This window comes from Zosterops lateralis (genome assembly GCF_965231275.1).
Source record: "Zosterops lateralis genome assembly, chromosome: 16".
Classification (NCBI taxonomy): domain Eukaryota; kingdom Metazoa; phylum Chordata; class Aves; order Passeriformes; family Zosteropidae; genus Zosterops; species Zosterops lateralis.
This window is the reverse complement of record NC_139776.1, coordinates 3,349,555-3,358,453: the sequence shown is the minus strand read 5'-3', so window position 1 is coordinate 3,358,453 and position 8,899 is coordinate 3,349,555.

Below are 8,899 nucleotides of genomic sequence, written 5' to 3'. Positions count from 1 at the left end.
AAGAAGGGAAAATATCTATGCATCTGCACATCCCATTATATCCTAACCTCTGGATGCAGAAATAGCATCTGAGCAGTGAAAAGCTGCTAAAGCCATCGATGAAAGCCTGTTATGGCTTGTTATGAACTCTACCTGCCTGCCTTGCTCTAGTTTTTCATTCTTTCCAGATGAGCAGCTTTCGGAAGGATCACTGAGTGCGGATCCCCACTACACTGAACTGCATTGTTTCCTGTTCCAGGCACACTTTCACATTAGTCACAAACTTTCCAACTGCCAGACAAACCTTGTTATAGTCTTCCTACTTCCCTTGGAATATGGCATTTGAGGCTCTTTTCAGGGCTGCTCTACATAATATGCCATGACTAGATACAAAACTATTTCCTTATAACATGAACTAAGCAAACACAAATTTAAGGCAAATTAAGCCGGACCCTGGGCCTCAAGCCAGTCTTTTTGGATTATCTCATGGGAAGTTCTGATCTGGAAGTAATATTGGCAATAGGGAGAACTTCTCCTGAGATGGAAATTTGCTTTCTATCAAGCCACAGTGGTATCAAAAACACCTGGCAAACAGGCAGGGAGCATCTCCTTTGGAGCTGGGTCTGACAGCAGAGCCCATGACCTCAGCACGGACTGTGAGTGGTTTATGCAGAGTGCAGAGAGGCTTGGGAGGGAAGGCAAACATTTTTCACTTCACATATCATTGCTCACAGCTCACTGCTGGGATTCTACCGAGTCAGCCAGAGCTAAAATATTGTGGAAAATGAAATTTCCTGGGTTACTGTTTTTGGCAGTTCCAATCACACTGGACAGTTGGGCACTGGAACCAACACAAAAGCTCCTCATGTCAATGAGAAAAAGACATATGCTTAGTAGTGTGCTCTGGTAACTAAGGAAAAAAATAGACTTTATCCTCCAAAAACTGAAGCAGATGCTGAATATTTTCAATGTCCAAAACAGTCTTTGCATCTGTGTGTAAAGTAACATGAGTCTATGCAGGCAGAAAATGGATCACCTGCAGATTTCTGAGGAGGATCCTACCTCGTGTGTTTCTCTGCCATAGCTGCTCTTTCCAACAGCCAAATCAAGTGGAGCTGAATGGCAACCAAAGCAGAGAAGTAATTAAGAGTCTGGAATGGAAAGACAATCAGCCAGGAAAAATTAGTTACTCTCTCACCCTCAGTGTTCAGGAATGACAGGTCTCTGTGTTTCAGTGATCAGCTTCAGGCTAGAGAACTGCAACTGCTCCATCCCTCCTGCAGCAGTGTTCAGACAGTGTGTCAGAGTCACAGAGCTAAATAATGCACAGCCCAGGGTGATGACATGTAGAGAAGGCAAAGCTGGGTTCAAAAATGGTATAAAATAGTTTTAAACTACCTCTGGCTGGTGGCTGCAGGTCAGAGCAGGATTTATCTGTATGACTGAAGTATCTTGTCCATGAGGAATTGTGTACTGCCCTGTTCCCTGTGGTATCCAACCCACACTGCAGCTCGCTCTGCCCTGCTGGCTCTGACAGAGGAGGATGCTCCTGGTGCTCAAGCAGTGCTGTGTGGGGATGTAGGGATGGTGTAGGGGGGTGTAGGGGGGGTGTAGGGGTGGTGCAGGCGTGCTGAGGAAATCCCAAAAGCAGCTGTAAACTTTGTGACTGAGCATTTCTTTTTTCAAACAGTAAAAACACAAACCCTTACTTTAAATGATCAGCTCCTACCACCACCCTTTGTTTATCCTTGTAGACTGAGGATGCCCTTGAAGCAGCTCCTTGTCCCAGGCTGTCCCATAACCCACACTGTCCCATGTCCTGTGTCCCAGGCTCTCTCCCTTGTTCCATGCTCTCCCTTGTCCCAGGCTGTCCCATGTCCTAGACTGTCTCATGTCCCACACTGTCCCATGTCCCAGGCTGTCCCAAGTCCCAGGCTATCCCATGTCCCACCCTGTCCCATGTCCCACACTGTCCCCAGTCCCAGCTGTCCCATATCCCAGCTGTCCCGTGTCCCACACTGTCCTGTGCCCCAGGCTATCCCCTGTCCCAGGCTATCCCATGTCCCACACTGTCCCATGTCCTGTGTCCCATGCTCTTCCTTGTCCCAGGCTGTCTCATGTCCCAGACTATCCCATGTCCCACCCTGTCCCATGTCCCAGGCTATCTACCCCATGTCCCAGGCTGTCCCATGTCCCGTGTCCCATGTCCCAGTTGTCCCATGTCCCACCCTGTCCCATGTCCCACACTGTCCCATGTCCCAGGCTGTCCCATGTCCCAGCTGTCCCATGTCCCAGCTGTCCCATGCGGCGGGTCCGTGCAGGGAGCGGAGCTGTCGGGAGGCGGCAGCGCTCCCCTGCCCAAGGCTGATCCCAGGCAGGATCCGCTGCCCGGCACAGCTGGAACCCCCCCGGCCATTCCTCATCGGGACTGCGCCCAAGGAACTCGCTCCAGGGTTATTTGCAACACTCGAGGGCCCTCAGCGCTTTGTGAGATTGCAAGTAAGGATCTCCATGTGACATTTCTGCACGGTGACTCATGGCTGGACTTGCTTCAAATCAATAAATCCTCCACAGAATGAGCCCCCCAATTCAAGCTGAAGACACATTCATCCTGTTACTCAGGAGCACCCATGAGCAGTACAGGCTTCACGGCAGAATTTAAAACCCCCAAGTTTTGATGGATCAAAGTGCTGAAGGGAATGGGAGCAGTTGCCTTGTGACAGTCTGCTGTGATGGTGTGATGTTCAGACAAAGGTTCTCTCAGAGGAAGTTCTGGGATCATTTGGATCTGAGCTGAGCAGTCATTTCAGGTTTCCTAGTGAAAATATTAATGTCCATAATATTGATGATAATAAGCCAAATAAAATCCTTCTGTTGGAAACTACTGACATGGAGGCTGAATTTTCCATCAATAGAAAGTTGGAAAATTTGCAGATATTTGCTTTGAAGCTCCATGTCTAAGGGGGATGACTAGGTTATTTAATATTTTTGTTGCCATTCCATCTCCTCCCATAAAATTGGCTAAAGAAATGTAGTTTCTTCCATGCCCAGAAGAGTGCAGGGGTCACCAGATACTGTTCTGTGGAGAAATGGAAAATACCACCATTGTTGACTGAGAAATGTATGTTGAGCAGGAGCTGGTAGAAAATGGCCGAGAGATTTGAAAAAAGTTTTACATAAAAAATGTAATAGACTTTAAAAAATGTCATTGAGAGAGAGCACAAGAGTACTGCCTGTACAGAACGTTACCTAGATTAATATTTCAAAATTGTTTTCTAAAACCTTTTCTCTTTTAAATTTTCTTTTCCAAATAATTGCAACAATAATTCTAAAGAAAACCTCTTCAAACACAGAATCATTTCTGTTGTTGTTGAATTTTTTGAATGCCAAATACCTGCTGAGTTAATCTTTGGAAGAACAAGAAAAGTTTGTTCTTTGTATATGTAGATTGTTTCAGGGTATTGTTTGATTTTGCTTTTGATAGGGGTCATGTTTCTGGGCTTAGCTGGATAGTTTGTTTGTTCCTATTCATTAAAAGGGACCCTGCAGCTATTTGGGGAGGGAGTATGGTATTACATTATTATTGCTCCAAAAAGTATGGACAAAAATGTATTGTAAAAATTCCAAGGTTTCTGGTAGGAGTTCTCTCAGTAATAAATAGTCCCAGTCTGCTGGAGTGTGGTTAATATGCCAACATTTTGTTGTGCTAATTAGACAGATCCTTAAGGTACAGAGTTAAAACATACGGATAATTCTGGATGGAACCTATTGATGAAACAGTTTTGTGCAATGGTTCAGGGGAACAACAACTTTTGGGGTCAGCTTTGCCTTTGGTCACCTTGTTCCACAGCCCCTGTCACAGCAGTGCAGGTAACAGAGCTGTGATGCTGCAGGGCCCTGTCTCCCTGCTGCAGGAGCAGCTACATGGATGGTGCTGAGAGTTATTCAAACCCTGGGGCAGGAGACAGAGCCCTGGGATGAGATCAGCACTGCAGACACCAACACTTCTTGTAAGATGTTCGCTTAACTTGTTCTGGTTTACATCAGGGGTGTAGAACACCTTGCAGCAGCGCTGTGCTTGATGGGCTTTACCTCTATAGAGAAGAGAATAAGTGCAATGACCTTTCTCTCTCTTCCTCAAGCTCTGTGCTTTGCCTGCAGCGTGACATTAACTGGAATAACTCCACTTGCACAGGAAAAGCACTGGGCAGACTCTTCCAGGATAAAGTGTTTGTGCTCTTGATTCATTGTGTCCTCCCAGAGCAGAGTCCACGGATTTCTTTTTCCTGGGAAAAACAGTGATTGTCAAGGAATTATTCCAAGAAAGTTTATGCTGGAGTTGCTAATCCATAGCAAAATCTTCTTGCTCATCTTCTGGTCAAAGCCTCACGTTTTGCAAATGTTTCACTTGCTCTGAGAAGTTTCACTCCACCCAGTCCTCAGCTGGCCCTGCAGAGCCCGTGGGGCATTGCCAGAGCTGTCACTGGCCACTGTGCTTCTCCAGTGGTGAGCTTTGACCCTTCACTCCCCAACCCAGAGGAGAGGGCAACCTGCAGACCCTCTTTTCTTAGCTTTGTCTGTCTTAACTCTCTGCAATTATTTATTCCACACTGCCAAAGACATGTTTCCCCTGCCACAGATTTCTCCATGAAAGAATCCGAAGAGATTTCAGCTTTGCTGTAATGCAGAGCAATGACAACAAAATAGTCTCTGACCTCCTACAAAGTGCTCAGGAAACAGGGAGGGTGCCTGAGATTATTCAGTGCTGGAGGCTGCATTCCACTGGGCAGATAAATACAACTGCCCAGGAGCTGTGATCAGAATATTTGTGTTTCTAATTAGAGAAATCTGTATACCCCACTTTTTTTTTTTTTACTCTGTCCTCAGTCACTAGGAAAAAAGTAATAGAGACACCACAGAATCAGTTCTTTTTAGGCACCTGTATTGTTATTTTTCAGCCCACCCTGGCTAATGGTGCTGAATGTAAATACAGCAGACACAAAGCAGTTTTTCATAACCACCCTCATCACCTGGAATTCTGTGGCCAGGGATAACAATATCCTGCCAGCACAATACCAGTGAGAAATGATGAAGCAAGCCCAGCAAAACTGGGTCAAATAAATCCTTTCTGCTGAGTAATGTCTGTGCTTCAGGTCGATAAATCTTGGCTTTCATGACATTTGGAATTTTTAATTAAAACCCTGTGGCTTCCGAGTGTTCATTAATATCTTCCCTTCATAGTTCTGACCCACATGACTCATTCCCCACCCTTGTGCACTCTGACTGTGAGCCCTGCTCAGATGTAACACTTTCCTCCTGGTGTTCTGGCAGCCCGAAGCCAAGGACACTCCAGCCTCAAAGGTGGAATAGCATTTGTGGCACTTTCTCAAATAACACTGGAAAAAGGGTCATATGTTCAAAACTGTGAAGTCTCTTACAATTCTTTAATTTTTGAAGGGTTTATTCAAATTCAGAAACCTCAAGGTTTTGATATTTTTTCTGGTTTGAGTTTTGCATCTCCCCTCTCACTGATTTTTTCCCCTGAACACAAAGGAAGAGTGAGTGTAAGGTATTTTGTAGTTCCTTTTTCTTTTCAGTGCCTCCCTAGCCTCTGTCACTTCATAAACTCTGCAGCTAGAGAGCAAAAAAGGAAAAAATGAAGGTGAGAGAATTTAAAGCAAATCCAAAACTTTTCAAAAGCAAAGAAAAAAAAATCTCTACTTTTACTGTTTATTGTCAGCAGAATCCTGTTTTCCCTTCCTTTTCCTCTTGTATCTACAGTAAAACCAGACCTCACCACAGATTAAATCCTCAACCCTGCAGTCTGACACCTTTTAGTGCCTTCCAGTGCTTAGATAAGATTTTAATACTGGATATATAGTTAGAATATTAAAAATTATCATTACCAACCATTACCAACTCTTGTTTGTTTCATTAGTAAGTGATGCTCAACATTCCATTAGAAAGCCACTGACAGCACCACATTTTTCACTTCAAAGGACCATACTTGTAATTCCAAGGATTGTATTTCCCTTTGAGAGTGTGCATGAGCAAATTGCACCAGAGCCATCATCTGACCAGTGGTAAAATTCATTCAGTTTTCCACTGAGTCTGGATATTTTGACAAATATCTTCCATTAAAACTAGTGAAAAAAACAGCTTTAGTGCCTATGACCAACTGTGAAAATCAGCATCTACTCACAGACTATGAAGGCAATTAACCACTGACACAACCTCTCTCTCAGAGCTGTTGCTGCAAGACCAGATGCTCCCCTGAAAGCACAGCTCAAGAAAAACTCTGCAGAAAGCCCTTGGTGAGATGCTGTGGCTCGTGCAGTGCACTCAGACTCCCTGACTGTGCCACTTCTGTCCTTCAACATCAGCCAGAGGAGGCCTCCTGAGCTCCCTTCAGGAGCTGGGCAGGATGTGCTGAGCAGATGTGAGGAATAACAAACTAGCAGAAGAAGAAATAAAACAAATTCTGGTAACAGAACAAACTTTAAACTGGAAGGTTAGTTACAATAAACAAATAATTATTTATTTATAAATCTATTTATATATTTATTTATTCAAATTTATTTATATATATATAATTTATTTATTTATAAATGTGTGATATTTGCTGTTACATCCAAATCTCTTATTTTTGTCCAGTTCTAGATCTTGATGGGACTGAGCTGTGCCAAACACTGTGAGCTCAGAAACTGCAGATTATTTTTTCAGTCTGTTACATGCTGAAATATTAAACTTAGGAATAATTTGCCTTATTGCTGGCAAAACCCCCTTCATTTTGTCTGCAGCTAAAACCTGTGAGCTGGTACCTTTTGTCAATTCACAAATATCCAAGATCCCCAAATTCTCCCATTTACCTTGCTCTGCAATTCACGTCATGCTGTTCTCTGCATGGGATGCAGAGATTTTGATCCATGCCACATGCTGCACATCTTCCCAATGAAGCAAAACCCCTCCCGTGCTGGCTGGTACCCTGCTGACATCCCATTTCTGCTAATTAGGACCCTGAGTAGTTAGTACAAAATATAAATGTGGCAGGATTCCAAGCCGCAAAAAGAAGGGAAAGTAAGGGGAAAAAAATAGTTGGACAGCTAAGGGAATATGTAAATGTATTTAAAATAGATGATTCTAACTGCAGTGAACAGATGATTTTTTTTTTTTTTTATTCTGACTGGATGGCTTTAATCAAAAATGATAGTTCATGCATCTGCTCTTTGAAGATAAGCCTGCAGTTACACAAAACACTTAAAGAAAGAAGCTGTGGTGTGCTGATGAGACCTCAAAAATTCTAACCCATGACTAGGAAGATTATAGTCTGGTTACTTCAGCAAGTTGCTAATTCTGAAATATTAGACTCAGTTACTTGTCCTGTCTGAAGCATGAAAGGGATGCTTGTAGATTGTGCTGAAGCAATTAAGACATTTTAGAAATCATTAGTGAACTTTCTTGATTGAACAGGCATTTCCCCTCCAGCCTCTCCCTGACTCTTCTGCAATTGTTTGACCTAGAAAAGCAGTTCTCCATCATCCTGGCATTTATTTTGTAGCACAGGATAAAGATTACAAATTAAAGCAAGCCTGCTTCTGGGAATGTGGGGCTCTCTTGGAAAAACAAGCTCAAACTTTGATTGGAATCAAGGACTCCACCTTCATAAACATTATAAAATGGAATGGATTTGATTGCAGGAAAAATGAATTTGATTTGATCTCAGGAAAAGAATTTTCAGAACAGGAACGGGCAGAATTTTAAGTCAAAGAGAAAGAATATTCACGTGCCTCGTGCTGCCTCTGAGCAAGCACAATATCTACTCACAATAGACAGTAGTCTTAGTAATTAGTGTTAATTGCATGATTGTATTGTGTAATCAAGCCAAAGAAATTTAAAAGTCTTCAATATTGAGAAGTTTTCACCAATAGGAGTCTGTAGAGTGTCCTGGCCTACAAAACTTTGCCTTTCTCCTGACCTTTTCCTAGTGGGGATTTTCCCCTCATTGTGGTCAGGTACAGGGTTAGGCCTGTTGCTCTTGTTCCCTGCAAATATTCATTGGGACTCTGAGATTATATAAAGCATTTCCCTAAATTATACATAATTTTCTTTTACTTATTAGCCCAAGACTCCACAACTGTTCCAGCCTCTAAGAGTATCAGCCCTGCTTATTTATTGGAATATGTGTTCCACAGTACTCTCCTTCCAGCTGGTACAAACTGCATCATTTTGGTTTGTTCCAGCTGACCTGAGCTGTGCCCTGACTCTGCCTGGCCTTGAGTTTCTCATTCAGCCATATCACAGCAACCAGTAAATATGCAGATGCTGGGACTAGAGCAGACTTGGTGCTGCTGTAAATGATTATTTAACTTCATCCTGTTCTGTGTATTTTTAAATATTGCCCTGCACTGATGGTTTGATTTGGTTTTACAGGAGTGTTTTGCTGCTGGTTTAGTACCCATGGGAAGTGGAACCTCCTCATAAGTGCTACTCATCCCCCCTGACAACCCCATTTCAAGTAAGAACCAACACTGTGTCAGTTGTAGTCTAAAAAGAAAATAAAAATAAAAAATCTGCAGTCAAGGGCAGTTGAACAGGCAAATCTCTTTGCTACATGTAAAATTAATCATTGCATTTCTGCTGCTAACTTGTTTTTCTATTTGTGTCACACAGGGATTCTTAAATGACCTAATCTTGAATCTGGTGAATTATAGGCTGGAAGACCAAGGTGTTTATTATGCTCTGACAGAGAATGGAATGATCCAGTGTTTGTGGGGTTTCTTTTCTCCCCTGCTTTGGGATCTGTTTTCCTCTGGTATCACCTCATTGATCATTCCTGGAATTTACCTTTCTCTAAATACTTGGAAAGGATTTTTAATTTTTTTTTCCTTACCAACAGTATTTTTACACTGATAAGGGCAAA